Source organism: Pogona vitticeps, chromosome 15 (genome assembly GCF_051106095.1).
Source record: "Pogona vitticeps strain Pit_001003342236 chromosome 15, PviZW2.1, whole genome shotgun sequence".
NCBI lineage: Eukaryota > Metazoa > Chordata > Lepidosauria > Squamata > Agamidae > Pogona > Pogona vitticeps.
In genome coordinates this window covers 7,030,291-7,042,758 of record NC_135797.1, presented here as the reverse complement: position 1 = coordinate 7,042,758, position 12,468 = coordinate 7,030,291, and the positions used below count along the sequence as shown (strand labels likewise).

The window sequence follows — 12,468 nt, the reverse complement described above, 5'->3', positions numbered from 1 at the left end:
GTTCCAAAATAGCCGCCGGGTAAAAAAAATGGCCACCCGCTGTGTTTTCGCACGGATTCCTCGCTTACCGGGCAGCGAAAATGGCCACCATATGGAGGATCTTCGCTTAAAGGTCAGTTTCAAGCCCATAGGAACGCATTGAAGGGGCTTCAATGCATTCCTACGGGCTTTTTTAAATCGCATAGCGACGAAATTGCTTCGCAGTGATTTTTGCTGCACCGATTAACGTCGCTTTGCGAGGCACCACTGTATAGAATCAACTGGGATATTTCTGGGCCTCAGCCTCGCTGATCTCATGACAATTATTACTGCCCTGCAAGAAGCCACATGTTGCTAAGGCAACTAAATCATCCAGCCTTGACCCAAGGCCGGGTCTCGATGTCCATACATCAGGTGCAATGGAATACGGGAAGCAGGATCGCGGAGGCAACCGATATGACCAGGGAGTGATCAAAGACCAGGCTGCCGTGTCTACATCAAAAGCAATTATGATCTCAGCGTGAAGCCTATGAACCATAGGTTAATGGCTGCCAACCTGACCGAGCAAAGACCTGTGAAAAGAGTCATTGATGAACTCTCTCCGGTGGGAGAAGACATATAAAAAAAAGCCAACGCTGATGACAGTTAAACAAGCTGCAAGGAAATCAGATGGGGGGGAAAGAGATCAGCAACTAGTTGCAGATGAGTCAAGATTAAATGGGTGTTCATCAAGGCCTCTGCAATCATAAGAGTAATGGGAAGAGATGACACAATACAAAATGGCTTCCTGCTTGTCTTCCCAGCTAAGGCAGGTTTGGGAATCGGGAGACCCCAGAACCCCCTCCCCGAAGATCACCCCAACATTTGCAGAGGGTTAGGAAGAAACAGAGTCATGCTTTAGAAGGGCACGGTTCACCCAATGGGCTCTACCCATATACACACTTTATTTTAGCAAAGGAAAAAGAAAAATGTATTCTCGAAGGCTTTCACGGCCAGGATCTGACGGTTTTCGGACCAAAGAGCCCGAAAAACCCACAACAACCAAAAAGAAATATGTTTATAGAACCATGAAGTATAAAAAAGAATCTGGAAATGACAAGCTATTCTCTTTCAGTTTTATTGATGGAAGCTTTCGTGGTTCCAGAAGGTCATGGAGCAGGAAAAATAATCCAAACCCAGCAACATGAAACTCAGGACACCTGGGCGGGGGTATAGATGAATGGACCACAGTTGTTCCACAGAAGTCTACGACCCACATTTGTAAAAGGAAATGGCCACTAGAAATATCTGGATGTAAGTGGGCCCCCCAGGATCATTGCAGCATCCTCAATGTGAACAACAACAACAAATATGGCCACAATAGAACATCCCACCCATAGGAGAACAAGGGTTTCCTTAACCAGGGTAGTCTGAACGGGAAGGCTTTTCAGCACCTTCAAAGCTGTTTGCTGAGTTTGCGGGCTTGTCTCTCGCGCGCCTCGAAAGCTATCTTGACATCCATCAGTTGATTCAAGGACTTCTGCACAACCTCCATCTCTTGCTTGACCTGCTCGTAGTTCTGGACCAGTTCCTGGTTCTCGTGCTGCAGCTCCTCCAGGACCAACATGACCTCGTGGTTCTGCCGCCGGCAGCGATTCTTGAGCTGCTCCGTCTCAGCAAGCAGCGTCTCCACCGTCTTGACCATCGACTCAATCTGCTCCCGGGACATGGCTGGCAAAAGGGAAGGGAGAAGGGAAACATAAGAAAAGTATTTGCGAAGGCTTTCACGGCCGGAATCTAATGATTATTGTGGGTTTTTCGAGCTCTTTGGCCTTGTACTGAAGGTTGTTCTTCCTAACATTTCACCAGTCTAATTCTATTTCAAAATACTGAAATACTAGACAACACCAGCAATCATTATGTTAGACTGCACAGGGAAGCCATTGAAATCCATAAACATCAACAGAACTTCAACAAAAAAGAGGAAAGTTTGAAACTCAACAAAACTTGGCTCCCAGCTCTGAAAAATACAGCGTGCAAAAGGTGAACGAACTCTACCCAGCCACAAGGATCCGGGATCACTACACACAAAAGACCAGCTAATGACGCCCATCAATCACAATGGCAGATAATCTCTCCTCCTTATCACAACAAGACACCCACAACAAGACACAATAATCACCCATCTCCTGAAAAGGACAAAAGCTGATCTCACAGCTATAAATACTCAACTCCCAAACAAACTGCACCACAGCACAGAGTTGTGACTCCAGTCCTCTGAAGATGCTGGCCACAGAGAGTGGCGGAACGTTAGGAAGAACAACCTTCAGAACACGGCCAAAGAGCCCGAAAAACCCAGAAGAACCATAAGAAAAGTTGTTGGCTGGATTGGGCCCAAGGATTTCCTGAGCCGAGATTGGCCAACCTTGTATCCTCCAAATATTTTTATAGAATCATGAAGCTGGAAGGAGCCGATAAGGCCATTGAGTCCAATCCCTTGCTAGAGGTTCCCAGCCTTGGGCCTTGAGATGTTCTTGGATGACAACTCCCAGAAATCCCGGCTAGCACAGCCAGTCCATTGATTCTGATGCCCTTGGGAGCCACTCTTTTAAGCCACAACTTCCAGTCACACTCGTTCATTCACCATTTGGAGGATGACAGAAGTTGTGACTCAAAACATGGAGCAGCAGGAAATCAAGCAATGCAAGTCCACCATCCCATTTCCAACGATGGTCAAGCCTTGTCACATTCAATGGGCCTCACCCCTGTATTCAGCTCGTAGGAAGTCCTAAAAAAGTCACCTCAGTCCCCTTTTCCCATTCCTTCCAGCTCAGAATGCAGAGTTTTGTCTATTTTATGATGTTTTTTCACATTTATATTCCTCTTTTCCTCCAAGGACATCAAAGGGATGTATACAGTTCTTCTCCTCCTTGCTTTGTCCTCATGACCACCTTGTGAGGTAGGACAGGCTGAGGGAGTGTCGCTATCCTGAACTCATGGCTTAGTAAGAATTTAAACTCACATCTTCCAAATTTTAGTCTAATATTCCTACCAATAAATCATCCTGATTCTACTTGCTCACTTCATTGGTTTTTCCTATCATATTGGTTTATATGCAGTGAACTCTCTCTTGAGCCTTTGCCCCCTGCCCCCACCTCCCATTGGGGTGATGGGTGAATAGGTAAAGGTAAAGGTTCCCCTTGACAATTGTCCAGTTGTGTCCAACTCTAGGGTGCGGTGCTCATCCCTGTCTCCAAGCCACAGAGCCAGTGTTTGTCCAAAGACAATTTCTGTGGTCACATGGCCAGCGCGACTAGACGAGGAACGCTGTCCTCTTCCCATCGAGGTGGTACCTATTTATCGACTTGCATTTTTACATGCTTTTGAACTTCTAGGTTGGCAGGAGCTGGGACAAGCAATGGGAGCTCCCTCCGTTGTGTGGATTCGATCTTATGAGTGCTGCTCTTCTGACCTTGCAGCCCAGAGGCTTTTGAGGTTTAACCCGCAGCGCCACCACGTCCCAGGTTTATTATGGGCGAATAAACCTGAATAAAAGCCATTTCTCTTTAAGACCCCGATGAGCTTCCTAACACTAATGAGCTGACCACCCTTTATAACAAGGACATGAGCAACCTGGATGGTCCTGAAGGCCAACATTAGAACACCAGCATCAAAAGCTTCCACCAGGATTTTAAAAAAAAGTTTCTAGAAGTTTTTAAAATTTCAGAACCACTTCCAGTTTTGATTTTTCCATTGAAGTTCCTTCTATCTGCTGGATATTTTTTTGAAAAAAAAATACTGTGCTGTTTTAAGCTTCCAGAAGCAGAAAAACATCTGTTTTAGGGGGAGGACCTCTGTTTTCATTATCTGAGAGAACATTGAACTCCTTTCCAAACGCTGCAGGGATTTAAATGCATCGCATCAGACAAACTTTGCCCAATCCTGTTTTTCAAATTTCCAGTCTATGAATCTTCCTAAAGATGTTTTTTTTTTAGCAGAGAAGTTTCACACATTACTCTGTCCATGAAACTGATCCCTTCTAGAGAAACTCTCGGTCTTGATTTTATAGTGTTTCTCTACATCCTTCTTTGTGGATTGAGAAGATAAAAGAGAGATACGTAAGAATCTTTCAGCCTGTTCCAATTGGTAAGAAACCAAGGGGTAGGGAATGCTTTCTCTGTGCAGAGAGATTTTTCTATGTGAGAGGATTGTGTGTATTTTTTTTCTCAAAAGACATCATCCTGGGGTATCTTACAGGATTTCACAAATGCCTGGTGGTGGTGGTGGCAGCGGTGATTTTCCTGGAAGAAGCATCGAAGTGTGCAGAAGTATTATAATTCCTGCACAAAATGGCAGGAATCTCCCCTGCATAGAATTCTTGGAACGGGCATTGAGCAGTGCAGAATTTGGAACTTCTTTGTACTACCTAAAATGGAGGGTGGGTGGAAAAGTGATACTTTGGGGTATCCTTGGGGGGCAGGGGAGATCCAGGAAACCTAACTGGTGCAGAAGGAGCCATCTCAGCATGACAAGACTCAGAACATCATCAACAATCAAGAATTGTTTTCAGGAACTCTCAAAATCTTCATATAAAATTATTTTGCTAACCTTATCAATAGCTTACCCAGAACTCTGTGGAGTTCAGAAATTCCCAAGAAGACCTAAACCAAAGCATTTTTTAAAAAGAAAAAAATCCTAGTGGATGGATTACTATGACAGACGTTGGGTGCCCTGTGGCTCTCCAGATGGTAATGGGTTATAACTTCCATCATCCTTAACCAGTGGCCATGCGGGCTGTGGCTGATGGGATACAGCGCCTAAGCAGATCTGCAGGATCATGGAGAGTCTTGTTTGTGTCCCGCGTCGATTTATAACTAGTAGCCCAGCTTAAGTTATCTAATGGGCCTCGTGTGCATTCACATGGCAAAAGAAAACAAAGGAATGTGTGCTTATTTATTTCAGGTATTGACACTTCATCTTTCCATGGCATCATCTATCATTCGGCTCCACCCAATGATATGCCGATACAATCCGGATAGTTCAAATGAAACGCCCACCAGACACATATATACTGCAGTGTTTCCTAATAGGTGTGTAGGAGTACAGTTCAGTCATTAGACCACCTTCTTTCGATGCAAACGTTTCCAAGTTCAATCCCCAACCTCTCCTCGTTGAAATGGGAAACAGCCCTCCCCGGAAAATTTCAGAGAGCTGCTCTCAGTCAGTGCTGTAAAACACTGGGCAAGAGGGACCCAGAATTTAGCATACTGAGTATGGAGGCATCTGTCTCTCGTTCTTATCACTCTCATAGCTTATGTCTGCAATTTTGAGTAGAAGGTATCCTTTTGCCTTTAGATTGTGTACAGGCATCAACTGGGCTGTTCACAGAATCATGGAAGAATTGAGTTGGAAGGGCCATCAGGTCCAGCCCCAACGTCTTAGTTCAGGAATCTAAATCAAAGTATATCTGACAGATAGTGGTCTGATCTTCTCTTGAATGCCTCCAGTGTTAGAACATTTTACCACCTCCTGCAGTCATTGGTTCTATTGTCGTACTGTTCTAACAGTTAAGAAGTTTTTTTTTCTGGTATTCAGCCTAAATCTGGTTTCCTGTAGCTTGAGCCAATCTTTACACTCTGGAATGACTGAGAACAGATCCTGCCCCTCCTCTATAGGACTACCTTTCAAGTATTTGGAAAGTGCTATCATATCTCAGTCTTTTGTTGTTGTTGATGTTGTTGTTGTTTGATGTGTGAGATACCTTAAACAGCTGACCAGAACACCATTTACAAACAAACGCGGACTTCCAAACATCATCCAAACAGACCAGAAACCAAGGATAACATGTTTTTCCAGCCAATAGCTTAACTTAGCAGCTGTGAACTCACCTAGCATGGAGACCAAATTTTTACCCAACTTCTTGGATATGGGGCTTGCCCCATTTCTGTCTCTACGTATTCCCAGTCAAAAAGGAATCCTGTGTTTCGATACAGGGTGACGTGGCAAGAGGGGGGGGGATGTTGAACATCTGGCAACCTTTTGGCGAACAGGTTTGCTAGAGACATTGCAATCCACCCCACAAGAGGCAGAAGCTGAAACCCAAATCCGAGTCTGCAGCTCCTGTTTTGAAACTTGCTTGTTATAAAGGAACCTGGTGCACGCATGATTTCTTGAATGTTTAGGGTTTTTCCGTACCTTCCACAGCCCTATGATGCTCAACCACGTGATGCCCTGGACGGAGTCAAAAGCTAGCTTATGTCTGTGACATTTTTAGTAGAATAGATATTCCCACACCCTTGACATTGGATAGCGTTCAAGGATCACCCACTTTTTAAAACTTCTTTCTCATTCTAACAGTAATGCATGGCAGAGAAAGAAGGTCTGGATGACAACCCTAGAGAAACACTCAACTATCCTCTAAACCAGTGGGTCCCAACCTTGATTAACCCAGGTGTTCTTGGACTGCAACTCCCAGAAGCCTTCACCACCATCTGTGCTGGCCAGGGTTTCTGGGAGTTGCAGTCCAAGAACACCTGGGTTTACCCAAGGTTGGTAACCATGGCTCTAAACAGTGGGGACTGGTGGCTCCAGTATTGGCAAGGTGATGATTCTTCTCTGGTTTTGTGTCTGAATGCTAAGGACCTCCCCCCCCCAAGACCCTGGACCTCTTTACCCCATGTGGATCATTCCTGCAAAGCTTAGAATAATTCAGTGCCCCACTGGCATCAGAACCATTCAGACAGCACCTTAAGCACAGTCCAAAACAGTGACCTCAGCATTAAAAAAAAAATTAGTCTTGCATAGCAGAAGCAGCCCTTCAGCGACACCCACACCCACACACTGAACAAAGGGGAGCCCTATGTCCCCCATATTGTTTGAATGCACCTTTTGTTTTCTCAATGGAAAACCTGTCTGCCCCTCTCGATGTTTTGGATTCCAGCTCACATCAGCCCCAATCAGCGTGGGCAATGAGCAAGGATGATGGAAAAGGTAGCCCAGCAACACCTGAACCACAGGCTCCTGGCCCTTTCCTATCGAGGTGCTAAAGGCCCTAGAAAGGAAGAGAAGCCGGGCTTCTCGTCCACCGTCAGGAAATGGGCAACTAAACCAAGAGGTATGCAGGCCACCTGCTCCAAAATATCTCAACCACCACGGTGAGTGATCTTTCATTTACATTTAAATGAGAATAATTATTTCCAGCTTTGTCCTCCTCCTTTTTGGGGGGGGGGGTTGTGACACGTTTCCCTGGTTCAGGGTGGCAGGAAGGGTGATGCCTAAATGAGCACTCTGCCATGAAGACCATTAATGTGTGTGACAGAAATGCAGCCTGTGCTCCTTTATTAGAACGGCGTTGCTATGCTTCGGGCCCTATAAGACGCCGGCTCTCAACTCTTTGCTTCCTTCCCGCTTCCACATTCCTTATTCCTTGCGTGTCATGTCTTCAATTTTAGATTGTAAGCCTGAGGCTGTGATAGATCACCTATTTTGTAAGCTGCTCTGGGAGGATTTTTTGGTTAAAGGAAGGGGTATAAATTTACCAAGCGGGTAAATAAATAAATCAGAGACGTTGCATGCTACCAAATGCAGGAATGTGTCCGTGTGGCTCAGGAAACATTCTCAGACAACAACTCCCATCGCCCCTCTCTCTTATGTGGGTGCTGCTCATGTGAATTGCAATCAGAAAACTCTGGCTCTCCATGGGACACTTTTGGAACAGAAAACAGCCAGGTAGGTGGCTTGTAAGTCAGGCTTTGAGTCTACCTGGACCAGAAGTGTCTTCTGATGGAGGCAACAAAGATCTGGACATCTCAAGCAGAGAAGGACATTTTCTTGCTACCTGATCTTTCCTCTTTGGTCCTCCCAGTGTTTTGGACTCCCATGTCACAGGGGCGGGGAGAAAAACATGGGAAAAGTCCACTTTGGGTTTTAGTCTGAACTTTCAATGAGAGCTATCCAAGATCCTGAATCCTGTCCTCAAAACAGGTATGTGCCTTGGGTGGCTCCTTGAATGTGGGGTCCAAAACCTGGAATAGCATTACCATTGCTGTGACACTAGCAAATCCCATCCTCTACTTTTTGGACTAGACATGTGGAAAATTCTTATTTTTGAACTGCAGCTAGGCAGCCTGGGGAATTTTGGGAGTTGTAGTCCCAAAACACAAATAGGCACACCTCTACTTACGGACTCACACAATTAATCATCCCATTTGAGGCTTCTGGGAGGTGGAAAATATCTGGACAGCCCAAGATTTGTGTCCCTGGAGATGGCAGAAATTGAATCTGGGACGAGGACAAAGATGATTTTTTTTACAGTCAATTTACAATCTTTCCATCAAGGTGTGCTGTTTATATATTATCCCAAAGTGCTTAAAAGCACTACCTGGCCGATTTACAATTATGCAGGCGACACATGCCATCTCACCTAGCTGGGTACTCAGTCTTAGAAGGATGGAAGACTGTGTCAACCTTGGCCGGCTACCCGGACAAACATCAGGATAAAACTCAGCTCATAAGCAGAGTGTTGGCTGCAATGCTACAGTTTAACCACTGCACCATGGGCCTTGTAGTACCTTGCCTGCTATGTTGTAGAGAATCTTTGTCCACCTAGTCCTGGATTGTTGCTGTTGTACTTCTTATTTCGCAGAATTGGTCAAGCCTAAACTTTATAAATCAAGTCCTAAAAATCTGCAGGTGGAATGACATGTTTGCAAAATCAGTGATTTAATTTTTTTTAATGTCAGAAAGTAAATTAGCAACCATTGTTTTAAACTGGCAACCAAAAATTTGGAACATTTTATTTATTTGTTTATTTATTTGTTTATTTGTTTGTTTGTTTGTTCGTTCGTTCGTTCGTTCGTTCGTTCATTAAGATAATGAAAATTGTTGTTGCTGTCATCGTTGTGACATTTATACCCTGCCTTTCCACTAAAACAGTGGTCCCCAAACTTGGGCCTCCAGATGTTCCTGGACTACAACTCCCAGAAGCCTTCACCACCACCTCTGCTGGCCAGGATTTCTGGGAGTTGTAGTCCAAGAACATCTGGAGGCCCAAGGTTGGGGACCACTGCACTAAAAGACAGTCACTCAAGGGAACTTACAAACTTGTTACAAGAATAAATGTGGATGGGAAAAAAAACACGCGTAGCTAAAAATCAGACAATCATGTCAAGCAGCCCTACTGTAAAACCATTAAATTGAAGCCTATACCTCAAAAGCCATTTAAATTTACAAAGGGTGGCATTAAAAACACCACTGCCAGGCCGGTTAGACACTATATGCCAGTTTTAAAAGATGTGCTTTTCATCCCTTCAGTCATGCTGAAAAAGAGGGTGCATTTCATAGATGGGACACCTCTGACCGGTGGCCACTCTCCAAGATCTTGGAAACAGGCAGAAACATTTCCCACCACCCGGCACATAATCTTTCTCACTGGAAATGGCAAAGATTGAACCTGTGTGACCTTCGACATGCAAAGGAGAAGCTCTGCCGTTGAGCCGTGCCCTCTCCGTTGGCCTCAAAGCCACCGAGGCCTTAAGAGGTCAATGCTGCTCCTTTAAAACAAAACCAACTGGAAGACAGGTGACATCTTCCAAGAATTTTGGGTAACTGCAATCAATGCTGAAAACTCTAATTAACAACCACGCCGCTGCTTTCTAAACCACCGGCTGAAGTTTCCAAATAGCTTTTTAATTTCCCCCAGGGTGGCTCTACAAGGAACTTTTTTTGAATCCAACCAGCCAGGCGATGGCTTTTCACAGCAGGATGATTTATGGCGATGAGGCTGGATGTCTCACAACATGGGGCTGGATCCTGCTTCGCCATCCATCTGCCTGCCCAAGCCCTGGTCTTTCCCACCTAAGCCATTCGTTCACTTACCAGATGGGCTGCAGGAAGGCCTGAACAGGTAACTGTTGAATGGGAAAAGCCCGTCCAGCTTTCCTGCTGGTGGGTCCACAGCTCTGTCAGGGGGGGTCCTCTTTCCACACTTCCGCAGTTCAAAGGAAAGGTGCCTCAGGGGATCAGCTCATTGCCGGTGGGGTCCCCTCGGTTTCTTCCCTGAAGCTTAGGGACAATGACACACCGAAAAGATATGAGGGCTGAGCAGAAGGATTAACGCAAGCTAAATCCAGCCAACCAGCTCAGAGAAAGATTTACTGCCTGCCTGTTTTCCTGAAAAGCTGTAGCCTTTGCAGAGAGCTCCTGGCCTTCCCACACACACACCGCTACCCCCCACCCCCAAAGAGATTGATCAGATCTTTCCACTTGCTAAGGCTGCATCAGGATTTTGAGACATGTCAAGCAGAGAAGGCTGGACTGCAACTCTTCAAATGCCCCATGGTTCCAAAGAAGCATAGAGGTATTCTGAGCATTGCAGACCCAGAAAATGTCTCATCTCTGATCGCAGGCGAGACGAATCAGGACAAAGAGGAACACACACACACCTCCTCTAGAAGATGGTGGGGCTGGCAAATGGCACATGCTCTCAGATTAATTTAGGAAATATTTGTATTTAAGAGGAGGAACGCTTGAGCAACAACCACAAAATGGGGTGTGTGAGGCAGAGAACCCAGAGGTTTAAAGGCCAGCGTGAATTTCAGCAGCAGCAGCAGCTTGACAATCTGCAAAAAGAGAAGGGTGCTTCTAAACATATTAAAATGGCAGATCTTGAAACCAAGAAAACACACCTCGAAATCTAGCGTTGTCAGGGTAGGGAAAATTCTTGGGTTGGATGTCTTTAGTCAATTAAAGGAACCTTCAATGGTATTAAAAACCAATGCACTGAGACCAGCTCAGTTGGTTTTTAATAGCATAGAAGGTTCCTTTAATTGACTGAAAAGACTGGGTCTCATCCAGTTCCCTGACCCTACATTTCGCGGGCATTCAAACAGAAAATTGTAAGAGCATAAATCAGAATTCAGCCTATCTACATAATGTATCTACATACAAATGACTCCCTAATTTTCTTAATGTATCAACCCCCTTCACAAATTCACAGGCCTTTTCTTTGTGGGTCCCCCTGCCATGACCTCTCTCATCCCATTCTTTTTCTACATTTTTCCCCCTCTCCATTCAGTAAAGTTGTCAGAATGCTGTCTCCTACCAGTTATACATAAACTGTACTTTCGGGCCTCTGTGATTCTATAACCGTATCTTAATGTCCTCGTGCCCTTCTGTCAAGGAAAAACTCATGGGTACTTAGGTATAAAGCATTCTTACTCTCAGCCTCTCAAATCCTCATTATGTTTAGAGATCCATCACTACAGAGAGTATGCAATATTCTATTCTGCATTAAATGCATCTCTTTTGAGATAGATAGATAGATAGATAGATAGATAGATAGATAGATAGATAGATAGATAGATAGATAGATAGATAGATAGATAGATAGATAGATAGATAGATAGATAGATAGATAGATAGATAGATAGATAGATAGATAGATAGATAGATAGATAGATGATGGACGGACGGACGGACGGACGGGGACGGACGGACGGGGACAGACAGACAGACAGACAGACAGACAGACACAGACAGACAGACAGACAGACAGACAGACAGACAGACAGACAGACAGACAGATAGATAGATAGATAGATAGATAGATAGATAGATAGATAGATAGATAGATAGATAGATAGATAGATAGATAGATAGATAGATAGATAGATATCTCAAAAGAGATGCATTTTATGCAGATATATATAAATCGAAAGAGGAGAGAAATATTGGATTTTAATTTTAATTTCTCCATCACCAAGCCATCAAAACTCCATTCTCTGGGATTTCAAACCTGAACCCTCAAACTGGTAAAGAAACCTCCAAACCTCGTTCTCTGGACCAAAATGTGAGACTAGGCTACTCTGTTCTGAGTTAGAGCCTCAATATCACCACACTGGCAAGCCAAATCCGAGTGATGTGGCTCAGGATTGGCTTGTTTCACAACTGCATTCGGTATAGGTCGCCACGTGAGGATCCCGGCTTCTTTTGGTGCTAGTGTCCACACTGGTCCCTTGGTCCAGTGTAGTTTGATCTACACACTCACAGCCGCCTTTCCTTTGACACTGCCCTCCTGCCTGTCTTCTCTCTCCTTTTATGGTCTGCTATTAAACCACTGGGGCCACTTAAAAGGTTGCAAGGCAGTTATCCAAAGTTCTCCATAACATGCAAACATACATGCATACCATGGAAACACTGTCATTTTCTAGAGTTTGTTGGAGTTATTTCAATTTTATATCTAAAGAGTGTTAGAAATTTTATATTTTAAGAAATAAAAAAGGGACGTGGTGGCACTGCGGCTAAACCGCAGAAGCCTGTGCTGCAGGGTCAGAAGACCAAGCAGTCGTAAGATCGAATCCACGCAACGGAGTGAGCTCCCGTCGCTTGTCCCAGCTCCCGCCAACCTAGTGGTTCAAAAGCATGCAAATGCAAGTAGATAAATAGGGACCACTTCGGTGGGAAGGTAAACAGCGTTCCGTGTCTAAGTCGCACTGGCCATGTGACCACGGA

General features: G+C 44.7%; 1 long non-coding RNA gene across 1 annotated transcript; it reads right to left on the bottom strand.

Annotated features, from left to right (window-relative positions):
- Nucleotides 1-1,072: 1,072 nt before the first annotated feature.
- On the bottom strand, nucleotides 1,073-11,626 carry LOC140702802 (uncharacterized). The gene is made up of 2 exons (XR_012082067.2): nucleotides 9,835-11,626; nucleotides 1,073-1,689 (listed from the first exon to the last, which is right to left on the bottom strand). It is a non-coding gene; the product is annotated as an uncharacterized LOC140702802 (long non-coding RNA).
- Between the last annotated feature and the right edge of the window lie 842 nt (nucleotides 11,627-12,468).